Raw genomic sequence first — 12,251 nt, 5'->3', positions numbered from 1 at the left:
AAACTCAGAAATATTGAGCTACTGTTTAAAACACAATTAAAATATGAGAAGCACGGAATTACAGAATATCTCAAGTTGGAATAGATCCATACTGATCAAGTCCAACTCCCTGCACCACGTAGATCTATCTAAAACTAACCTTTAGGACTAGGAACATCAGCCTCACACTCCACACACTCCTTGAACTCTGACAGGTCTCTATGAGGACTGTTCCAGTGACCAACCAGCCTCTCAGTGAAGAACTTTTTCCCAGTGTCCAATCTGGGCTTCCCCTGATGCAGCTTTATCCCACTTCCCCATGTCCTACTACTGGTCACCAGAGAGAGGAGATCAGCACCTCCTCCTCTGCTGCCCCCCTTGGGGAATTTTTCAGCTGTGATGAGGTCACCGGAGGTGAAGAGTTGATGATGTATAATAGAGGTGAGGAACACATAAATACAAAGTGATGGTAAGCAGGCAAAGGTTAAATTTACAGTGTTCACAAGCCAAGATTCTGTTTTCCTTGTGCTTGTTCCTGCTTTTAAATATCTCCATACGTATTCCCCCAAGCAAATACCCTGTAAATAGTGTGCCAGCTATGGAGGTGTCCTAGAGAGTAAATGCAGTTATGCTCATAAGGAGAGGCTGTTGGGGCTGCTGCCAGCTCTGTGACATGTAACACATGCTGACCCCAGGTGACAGAAATGGAGGGGGCTACAGCCCTCTAATGGCTCCTGGTACATCCTCTGATGGTCATATTTTCTGTCTCTCTTCCCATAGTGCTTCAGATTTATGCAACTGCTACCTGAAGTTCTTGTCTCACACAGTTTGCCAGCATCGATATGCCTGTGTCCACAGACAGTAAATAAACCCACATAAGTGTGGGATGCTTAATATCATCTTATCTGGAGCAAAGATTTCTGCTCTGGTAAATTGCCTTTATCTTTGGTTTATTGCCTCTGCAATGTCATGTAAGTGCTCCTCTATAAATAGACTGTACTTATAAACAACGGTTATAAGCTGTTGATTCATGAGTTCACTCTATTGGAGAGGTCTGCTTTCAGAAGAGCAATGTATAATTAATTTTCTGGTTTATAAAAAGTATTATTTTCACTGAAAAATAGTGTGTTTTACACAAACAAGTCAGCTTCTGAGAGCATGATTAAATTAATCAAAAGCAAGAAAAGGAGTCACATTTTCCTTCTGTACATGTATATATCTCCATACATTTTTCCTTTCAAAACATGGTGAAAGATATATCAGGCTCAGTTTGGGTTAAATGGCAAAAACAGTGTTTTTTTTCAAGACTTCACTGAACACTGTGCTCTACAGGCACACTCTACTAACTTGAAACACCAGTATGAAGATTTGGTTCCAATAATAGTAACAGCTTAGTACATCGTCTGCAGTTTGTGCATCATTTTATATGTTTCAACAGACTCTTTCTGTAAAGGAAGGAAAAAGCAGAACCATTACCTTCGGATGGCCCCTGGCCTCTCTTTCTCCTTATGTTTTCAGTTCTTTAGGAGGGTTCCATACCTCTGCTAGTCTTTTTCGATTTTAGGATCATTGTTAAGGTACCCAGATGACCAAAGAAAATAGAGAAAAACAGAGACAGGCAGACAACTGGGAACTTTTGAAGAAAGCTCCTGTTGGTATAGAGGACATTTTTCACAAACAACTATGCCGGTTTCTTTCCACCAACATTTGCTTAGGAAGTCTAAAGGGGCCAATTCTCTTTCTCTTCCGTTGTAAATGAAGAGTTACTCCACCACTTAAAGTGACGCAGCTGTTATAGTTAAGCGTAGGTTTAGTCCCAAGGACTTTAGTCTCAAAAAATCCCAGCTGACAATACAGCTAACAGTTTAGATCCTTCCAGATTTTTTGCAGTGAGCTGTCTAATACATCTGTGCTTTTTAGCCTTTTTTTATTTTTAAAACTAAATATGACATGTGAAAATGTAACAGGTTTTACAGGCTCAGTTGAAGTAACACCCAGAGCATCCAAAGAACTCAAGAAGGAAAAATTATTTGAGATAATGAACGGAACTGATGGAATCTGGAGGAGTCTAGCAATGACCTGGACCATCTCCATCAGCACTGGTGCTGTACCCCATACCGTCCTGTGGACTTGTACATGACCAATTTGTTGAAATGCTTTGTAAACTGACCCTTGTCTGCTGAGCTTGTCTTCATATCCACAGACTGGGGTATGGGAAATCTGTTCTGGAACCCTGGGTTTGTACTGAGAAGCTAAGAGATATTGTCTTATCATGTCCTTTTCTGTAAAATGACAATAACAATACTGACCACATTTACAAAACAGTTTGGATTCACATGTGAATGCTATATAAAAATTACTTTTTATTATTGCTCTCAGTATGTATGAGTGAAAATGCCAGAAGAGTTAAAAGTACACGTGCTAATCAATCATGTTAGTTTTTATTACCTTCAAGTCTACTACAGCCCTGTTTTCTTTCATCTGAACCATATCGTCAGCATACTCAACACCCCTCAAGGATCCTGTGGAGTGTAATCTATCAAGTGTAAGCATTTAAGAAATTGTCTCCTCTACACTCCAACCATTTTGTCAGTGCATGTTATTAGGTTAATGCAAATTGGAGACTGAATTTATACTTCTGCACTTGGACATAATCACATGGGCATACTATCATTTTACTGTGAGAAAAGCTTGGCATTATCAGTACCCTAATGTAGTGTAGATATTACCCTGATTTTTGAGAAGACTGGCAGCATGTTATTTCCTTCCAAACTTTTCATAAAACCACTGGCAATAAGCAGACTGGGATCTTTACAGTTAGCAGTTTCCGATACCTGTGTCCATAGCCAACCATTTCTAACCTGTGGTGAGACAGGATTGCTAGTAGCCTGCTGCTAGCATTTCTCACATCATTCCCTGGATTCCTATGGTATTGTAGCCAAAATGCTATAATTTTCACATAAATTCAAATAAGATTCATGAGAATGCAAATATTTGCAGCACAGCTCTATAAAGCACCTATGCTGAGACCCTTGAAGGTAATGAGGCCTAACTGCAGTCTCAGTAAATGTCTAAGACAGAGTGAGGTGCCAGGCTTCCCACAAAACACAGAAATAGCTTTAGTTTTCAAAAGAGGGTTCTTCAGCAATCAGATATTATAGTACAGGATGTTGCCTGTGCAATCTCTGAGTGATATCCAGAGAAGGATGTTGTTCTAATGTGACACCACCTACAAGAAGCAGAAAAGATGGCATGACTGTTTAAGCAATATACTCTGACAGTCTTTTACTTCTTTTAGTAGCAGTGCCCAGCATGAACAACTTGGTGGACTGTTCAGCTGTGAAAATATTACAAATCCAGGCCAGAGCTGGTCAATGCATAGTGTGCAGCCTAGAAAGGGAGAGGTTAATCAAAGCTGAAGTTTTGTGGACTCCTTGTTCATAAATATGAAAACAGAGAGGAAAGTCAACATCCCCAATAAATCTTTGAATACTAAAGATAGCCACCCCCTCTGCAGGTTTGAAGGCTACATTTCTATTGTTTTGCTAGAGGGCTCCTTCAATTAATATTTTATTTCACTGGAGATGACTGAGAAAGGTCCTTTGATCCTAAAATGTCATAAATTATGTACTCTTTTCAGATATTATGCTTTATTCAAAGGAAAAGAAGGAAAAATAAACACACCCCAGGACAGACATTGTTATGAGGTGCAGGGTCATAATTTACTAACTGTCCTTACTATAGAAATTCCCTAAGGATAATGACCAACATGACAAAATACTAGTTGTCACCTGCAGCGGTAATACAACCAAGGTAACACGGAATCTACATCCAAATGTCTGCTGAGACTTAAATCTAGTCAAGTGCCCCATCTGAAGAATCTTTTTCGGAGGTTAGGCAAATCTGTGTGATCTAATCTGTATAGTCCAGATCAGGGACCTGAAATCACATCCCAGCCCTGTTCCCAAAACAAAGTATTTAACACACTAAACCATGTAACTGTCTCAGCTAAGCAGTTTTCACTCTAATGCATATTTACTGCAACACTCTTCCTCAATCTTTTCACCCTCTAACTGATGTCTTAACTAGTAAGACAAAACCTGTTCCTTCCTCCCCTTTCTCCCTATGTCCTGCCCTGCCTCCAGTGCAATAAGTAATTATCTATACGAAGTAGAGCATGTTGAATGGGTAAAAGAGAAGGTGGTCCTCACTAGCACAGCCAATATTCTTAGGGTATAGAGTACTGAGGCTCAATTGCCATTTCTGAAGGTGATACAGTTATAGATAAACTTATCACTAGGAGAATATATGGGTTAGGGTGTAAATTAAATTTAAACTGGTTAAATAAGTGAGAGAATACATAATTTGAAAAAAATTATTTTGGACTTCTGGGGTTTCAACTTGAGCCATGGCTAGGTAGCATTTCAGGAGCATTTTGACAGCTTGAACCTAAGCTAACAGATAAATGTTAAAAAAAAAAAAAAATCAATGCATCTTCTTTTATCTCTGTTTCTTGAGTCAAAAAAGGGAAAAAGAAAAATAAATCAAATGCTGTAGTACAAAATCACCGAGTTGCATAAGGAACCAGTAAGAACAGCAGAAGATTTACAGCAAGGCAAAAGGACAGATGTGAAGAGTTCTGAAGAAATTATGTATTTAAATGTATGTCTAAAGTGAACAGATTTTTAGTGATGTACAAATGTTATTAAAGAACACATCTTATTTTAATTAGAATTTCCAGAAACTAGGAAAAAATGTGTATTTTTAGTGGTTTGTGGTCAACAAAAGGTTACTTTTTCTCTTTGACCCAAGTTGTTTCAAAAGATTTGGTCATCCTGAATCTATAATACATAATGACAGACAGTGAATGCACAACATGCATAAACATGCATAAAGTTATCATAAACAATAAATGGAGTCTAAATGGAGTTTTATGTATGCTTAGAAATACCTTGCTCTGCTAGAACATTGAGTCAACTCAGCTGCTAGGGCAAGATAACTCCATTCATTGTTGTGCCGGCCCATTGCACACCAGAGCAATATATAAAGTAAGTTAGACAAATGCAAGAGGAATGCAGAAGGAGATCTGAAAAATTCTAATTCATGAAATGAGCATAAATTAAGAAACAAGCTTTTGTTTGGGATGTAGAATTGCTCATTTCCTTGTTGGCCTACTCCAGGCTCTGATTGCAAATAGGTAATAATTGTAGAGTACCTTCAGTTCTGCACTCAACACTGCCATTTCAGAAAGCTTTTGGGAATAACCTTTCCTTACTTTGATCCTTCTGAATCCTTTCTATCTTTTTCTATTTGATCTGCCTCAGGCCTGTTTTTTTTATAAGTGCTTAGGAACACATAAAGAGATGAATCAGTTACAGAAAAACTTCCACTCAATACTCAGTGGGTGACTATGCCAGTTTCATAACACTTGTCAATGGAGGTGATCTGATCCAGTCTATCCAAATCAAAAATGGAAAAGACATTTCCTTATGAATTATGAGCTGGCTGATAATGACAGAAGGCCAAAGAAATGGATCAGTGTTGGGGAACAGAACGCCCTGGGACTTCTCTAACAGTCAGCAATAGAACCATCCTCAGAAATAATTGTCAGCTAATTTTATGTCTTGGGTAATTTCAGTGAAGACATAAATATTATCATCAGCACAATTGTTAACACAAGGCATTAACAGAATGTTGTAATTGTGTTGCTATCTGTATATGGCTTCAGTCGCATGGGGGTCAATGGTAAGCTTTCACTTACTTTCACATGAGCTGATTCAGGTTGTTAAAGAAATATGATTAAGCAGTTTGAACTGGATTCATCTCACCTAACTTTAGAGATCTATGTGTTAAGCATCATATTTAAACTACATGTCTGTATTTCCAGTGTAATGAATGGCTAGATGTATCTCCAGAGTGTGCTTCATTTTATTCTGAATTTGGTGTCTAGGAGAGGTGGGAGAAATCACCCACTCTTCTTATCTTGGCTATAACAAAGCCTTGATCATTGTCTTGACTTGCTGCCTAAGTTTTAGATGACTAAAGATAGAAGATTCGTGTGGAATACAAATCTAATCCCAACAGCATCAGCGCCATATCATTGTAACAGTATTGTTTCAGACAGCAGAAGAGGTAGACAAAGAATTTTAATAGTCTCTTTGCCTTAGTCAAGGAACAATATGGTGTGCCAGAGAGAAAAAGTCAGTATTAGAAAAGCAACCAATAGTACAACGAATGTTACAGATTTTTCTTTTTATGAAGATCATCAGCTCATCTCTTTCTTGGCTGCTAGTGGAAGCACTTACTCAAAATAACAATATTTGTGATCATATATAGTGTAGAGAATTACATCAGTACATCCCACATCCATTACACTTAGTAAAGCTCTATAATACGAAGAGAAGTTTGGTAATAGGTCAAGTTAGTAACATTACATCAATAGCATGTCTCTAATTAACAACTGAATGACTGCCAAGCTCTGCAAATGGAGTGAACACCAAATGGATCTCTCCACCTCCCACCACTTATTTTATTACCAGATAGAGCCAACATAATGCATTTCCCTGCAACTCTACAGTCATGATAAAATCCAAAGTAAAAGAGAAGGAAAGTCCCAAAAGGGACATTAGAGGTTTGCCTGGAATAGAAAAGCTTATCAATTTATCTGCCAGACATATGCCAAAGTAAAGTGCTGTGATCAAGAGGTGATGTAGGAGGAACTTCTGTCACAGGTGTATAGATTCAAGTATAAAGCTTTGAAATACAATTATCAATGCTTTGTATGTCCCTGGGGCAAGTCTTTCCTTAGCTCTGAAATGAAGATCAACCAAAGCACATGGAAGAGATCAAGGAGGAGTGGGAAAGGGATTGGTTCAGTGTGGAGATGTGAAATGGTGGGGACTGTAATGCAGACTCTGCTTCACTTTGTCCATCAAACCCTCAGAGGGCAGAGCGGAGCACCAGGCTAAGCACAGACAATACAGCTTCTGCAGGGGCAGCAGCACCAAGAGCAAATGGAGCTCTTTGTAAAAGTTTGTTGTAGCTGGTTTAACAGCTACCATTGACTTTATGGTCTGGATTCAGAGAACTGGGCCAGAACATTTTCATTATGGTTCTAAGTTGTGTTGGAGGCACAATAATTGAAAAATATGGAGCCCATAGCAAGGAAAGGTATGAAGGAAGGTAAAATTATATAGATCATTTCTTCCATGTTCTAAGGTGTCTCTCTTTCATATATGTATCAGGTAATGTATTCTTTTTTAAGTTTTTTTTTATTGATAGAAATATTTTATGTCTTCTTCAATGTCACTGCAATGAAGTCGGAGGAAATTATGTTAAAAGCTGCCTTAGCCACAGAACATACTAAAAGGAACATACATCTCCTACCACTCCAGACAAATTTGGGTGTGCCAAAAGGGAGAAACACTGTACCACCAAGAGAATTAAAAATAGCTCTCAGTCACTTCTCAAGACCTTTCTGGTCATAGTTAGTGATGTCCTCATTCTGATTCAAAAGGTAAACACCAACGTGAGACAGGAAGGAACTGGCCACATGTCAGACAAATGCAAATAATATATTTTCTTCAACATATGTATCTTTATTCTGTGAAACACACCATCTCACCACTAGATGTACTCAGCTTCAGCCACAACTTATTTCCACTCTTTGCCGCCCCAACACAAAACAGTGCTAGTACTGATCCTTCTTTAAAATTCCTGGTTTGTATTTTTCCACTCCATAGACATTGCTTTTTAATGTGACTTTATATTAAAATAATCCATTAGGGCCTCTGCTCAATATGCTAAAAATTGATCTATAAATCTTTATTCTGGTTTTAAAGCTGTGCAACAGTAAGCTAGAGTCTTTCAAGCATAACATTCTTCACTCAAGTTCCAAGGGATAAAAATGCTTAAAACATGATCAAATTCTAGTGCTATTTTTTTTCAGTGTGCATAAGACTTTTGATCTAATCTGCAGAGAGAGAAGGCCTTTAGAAATGATGCAAGCTGACAATTCATGTCTAGCTTATTGACATTTAGAAGGGCAATGGTTTGCTGGCAGCTTGTCCAGAAGAAGTTTCCAAAGCCTCAGTGTACACATCACCCAAAGCTCTCACTTAAGGCCAATCTTCAAATGTCACTGGTAGAACATAAACAAATGAAAGGTTATCCTAATTAAAGCTGTGATGGACTAGTTCAAGACTATTCAAAAGAGGCAAAAAAAATATTATGAAAGTAGTCTAAATAAAATCTTGGGTAAGAAAGATGAAGTTTTCATTGATGGTTTGTTGGCGGGGTTTTTGTGTCGTGTCTTTTTTTTTGTTTTTTTGTTCGTGTGTTGGTTTGTGGTTTTTTTTTTATTTGGATAAAGATATTTAAGACATATCTTTGCCTTTTTTTCAAGTACATTCCTTTAAACTTATATTCTTATTTTAAACAGCTCTTTCTAAGATATTGAAGGCTCAGTATATTTTCCCTTTTGGAAAATGAATTTCCATTTGGGAAATTCTTGGCAGGTCTTGCAGTAATAAGCAAATTTTGGCATTATGGGGAGCACCAGAAGACACTCCAGAAAAAGGTTGTGTGAAGGATTAGGATGATGCCAAGAAGACTGGCAGCCCCTCTCCCTGTTCATCGATGTGTTGGATCCCTGTTCTGTGTTGAAATAAATTCTTACTATTGTATATGAAGACTCATCTGCCTCATCAGTCCCAGCTTGTCAAAAATACTTCTCCCTTTTTAAGCCTCCAGCAAACTGTGTGAATGAAGCTGTTCTAACATTATGATATGAGGGTTCTGTATATGAGTGCTGCCGACTTGAAAACTCAAAGTCTGTCCAATGATCTAAAGCAGCCTGGCCAGAACAACAAAGAAGCGCTGAGGACAAAGATATTTGACTACTTTTCCCCTCATGTCTGAACAACTGTACAGAGGGGAGTGAGGAAACATCCTATATGAACCCATTGTCTCTTTAAATATGTCTTGCATTATGCAGAGCTACATGAATCACTACAAAATTTGTGAGCTCCAAGATGAGAAACATCTTCTCGTGGCAGTCTCTTTCCCAACACTGCTCCCAAGTGAGTTTTTGTAGCTCTCAGCAGACACAGTCACCAAAGGGCTACCCTTACAAGAACTGAAGTTTTCCTTGTTGTCAGGTAACTGGCATATTAGTGTTAGCCCTGGAGAGGCCATGGTAGAAATGAAGAAGTTCACAGGATAAAGCCTAGCAGCACAAAACAGAAGCTCAAAAAGGGAACAGAGATGACTGAACACTCTACTACATTAATGGTTTTCACATTAGGGTAGTTGCTGTCAAGCCCTTGTGTGAATTACTGGTGCAGTAACCACATTTAGAAGAATTAGAAATGTAAATATATGTACTTTCCATTCACATACCATGATTAGATGAAAAATAGTGGATAAAATAAGAAGCACGTCAGCAGTGTGTAGACTAATTAATTCCTCACCACTACACCTCACCATGTGGTGACTCAACAGGAAATTCTTTCTGAACTACAGCCATTTCCCCTGAAGACAGTGCAATGTTAGGACATTGCTCTGTGTTGGGTTTGAGCACAGGATGCAAATATATGTACAATTTCTGCTGGTATTTTAGCTCTTGAATACATACCCTAAAACAATCTGGAACAAATTACTTCAAAGAAGCAAAACCACAAAAAATTATTCCTGAAATGACCTGAACTTAGGTTCTAAAACCTACATATTCCAACTTAGAGCTCTAGCTTTATTCTCAAGAGCATGTGGTTAAGCACAGCCACAGAGCAGTAATTCCCAGTCTTCAGTTAACTCTGTTTGCACATCCATAATGTGGAACACACTGTCCCTCAAATTCCCAAAGTGTTGTACCATGAGCGAACATGTCAATGCTTTCTTTCCCTAAGCCCCTCTGTCTGTGTCCTATGAAAATTTCCTCCTCCAGAACTGTCAGCCACCTTCGGCCCAATCCCTTCCCCAGTCTCTTACACCAGCTATGAATGGGATCTCCCACAATTTCACCTCTTCTCCACAGGAGAAAGCTGCACTGAATTGCTTCTTACTTTCCACAGACCCTACCCAAGTGCCATTGAACCTGGCGCTGATCCTCTGTCTCTTCCCTTTGGAAAGCCTTCATCTCCTGGTCAGCCACCCGCAGCATCAAGGTGGAGAGCGCTCAGCAGCAGCAAGAGAGCACTGTCGTTCTGTGGAGCCAGCACAGAACTTTCAGTTGTTCTCTCAGTCTTCCTAAAATCTGCTTATTCACAAAATCCTTCTACATCAGTAGGCTATCTATGAGTTTAAGAAAGCATGAATATTGCAGTTTTATAGCAGACTTGCTTTGAAGATGCTAGAACTGCAATCTGATTTCAGAGCTTTGCTTTCCTGCCAAAAACTCCACCTTCGTCCTCTTCTTCAAAATCCAGAGTTGCTTCAGAGCTGACAGTTACATTTTTATGGACCTTTCTGCATCCTGTTTTGGATCAGGGATTCACAGCACTTTTTTGCCAAATATAGGTCTGCTGCCCACACAGCAACAAAACATTTGGAGATTTGACATAAGAGTCAATAAGGAAGGTGCTTAAAAAGACTACAAAATCATGACAGAAAAATATTGTCAACCGAACCTATCCATCTAACTTGGTGTATTGGGCTATGCTGGATTAGACAACTCACAATGAAGATAGATTGCTCATCTATTAACCTTGATTTCCATTTAAAGTACAACAGGAGGAATTCTGGGCTACCAGAGAAGCATCCAACCTCATAACAAATATAAGACAGCACACCTGCACCTCTTATTTAGAAAAAACAAACAAACAAACAAACAAAGAAGTTAGAGAGGTTGTGTCAGCGAAGTGATAAGAACAGAAATGAGTGCACAGCAGGTTTGTGGCATGACCTCTCTGCGGATTTTGCCATGAGCCTGAATTAAAGCAGAACATTACTGTTGTCACGGTTTTACTTGGCTTTATGTGTGTGTGTGTAGTTTCTTCTCAGAAGTTGGTCCAAAAATATTCACAATTACTTGTGAAGAACAACACAACTCAGTCCCTTTGGAATTCAGGCTTGCTTTCTTCATTAATTGTCAGAACAGTTTAGGGCATGACTCTAAACCTGTTGAAAGCAATGGCTAGTTTCCAAATAATATCAAAAGGATCTGGATAAGTATAGAAAGATCCACTTCAAAGTATATGTTGCTATTGTTTTTATGAATCACTTCAGAGAAAATGAAATCCTCCCTTGATCCCCTACTAAATTTCTATTTCATACATTATATAGAAACCCTGGACATTTACTGAATGGCAAAAAAGGTCTTTTTTTTTAACAAAATACTCTTTTGCAATTGTAATTTCTCCTGTCAGTTCAGAATACGTTAGAATGTAGAAGAACATTAGGTAGGTCTACAGTGCTATTAAAAAAATCTAAGAATAAAAGGAATCAGTGAAATGGTGGACTAATATATGAACATCATCTGTATTTAATTTGGCAAGCTTAATACCTTAATTAATAATTTAAATTATTTTCTTCTTCTTCAATGATATTTCTCGGGAAATATTTATTCAGCACCTGCTAAAATCTGCCACCTACACACTTCAGCTAAATGAATACTGTAAAGGAAAATATTCTATTCTCTCATAGAGGGTTGATAACACAGCCTGTTATTAAGGTTGCCTGTCACTTTCCATTATAAACTCTGCTTTCAATTGCTTATAACTTTGTTAGACTCTCATGAGTTGCCTGCCAGGTGCCATTTCAAGATGACATTCCTGGAATGTTTCATTCAGAAAAACTCAGTCAATTATGAAATTAAGATAGAGAATGAACAGTGATTTCTTACACTGAAAGTTTCATAGAAATATTGTTCTAGGAGTTGCTTTAAAGGAAAACTTAAGTTGGCAAAAAGTCTTTCAGTACTTGAGCAGATTTGCATGCAAAGTTGATGGAGTCAGTCTGATATCACTGGTTATGTGCTATGTCAGTGACAGGTAATTTCTTAAAACTGTCTTTGCTTCTACAAAAATTTGGTTGTCACACAGGAAAATGTGTGGTCTGCAATATGATCTTTTTTTCCACTAAGGGTATTTTTGGTCCCTGAAGACCATATTCCCTGACCATTTATACTGTTCTCATTTTACAATGAGCTCCCTCTCCCTGTGTGGGTGAAATAAGAACAGTCCAGATGGACTGATAGATCAATACCTCTTACATCCATGCTAGGTGTTTGGTTTTCAGATGTGTTCCTTTCCTCAGAGACACCACAGGGTTCTGGC

Source organism: Streptopelia decaocto, assembly GCF_964273445.1.
Source record: "Streptopelia decaocto genome assembly, chromosome: 2".
Taxonomy (NCBI): Eukaryota; Metazoa; Chordata; class Aves; order Columbiformes; family Columbidae; genus Streptopelia; species Streptopelia decaocto.
Note: the sequence above shows the minus strand (reverse complement) of the source record.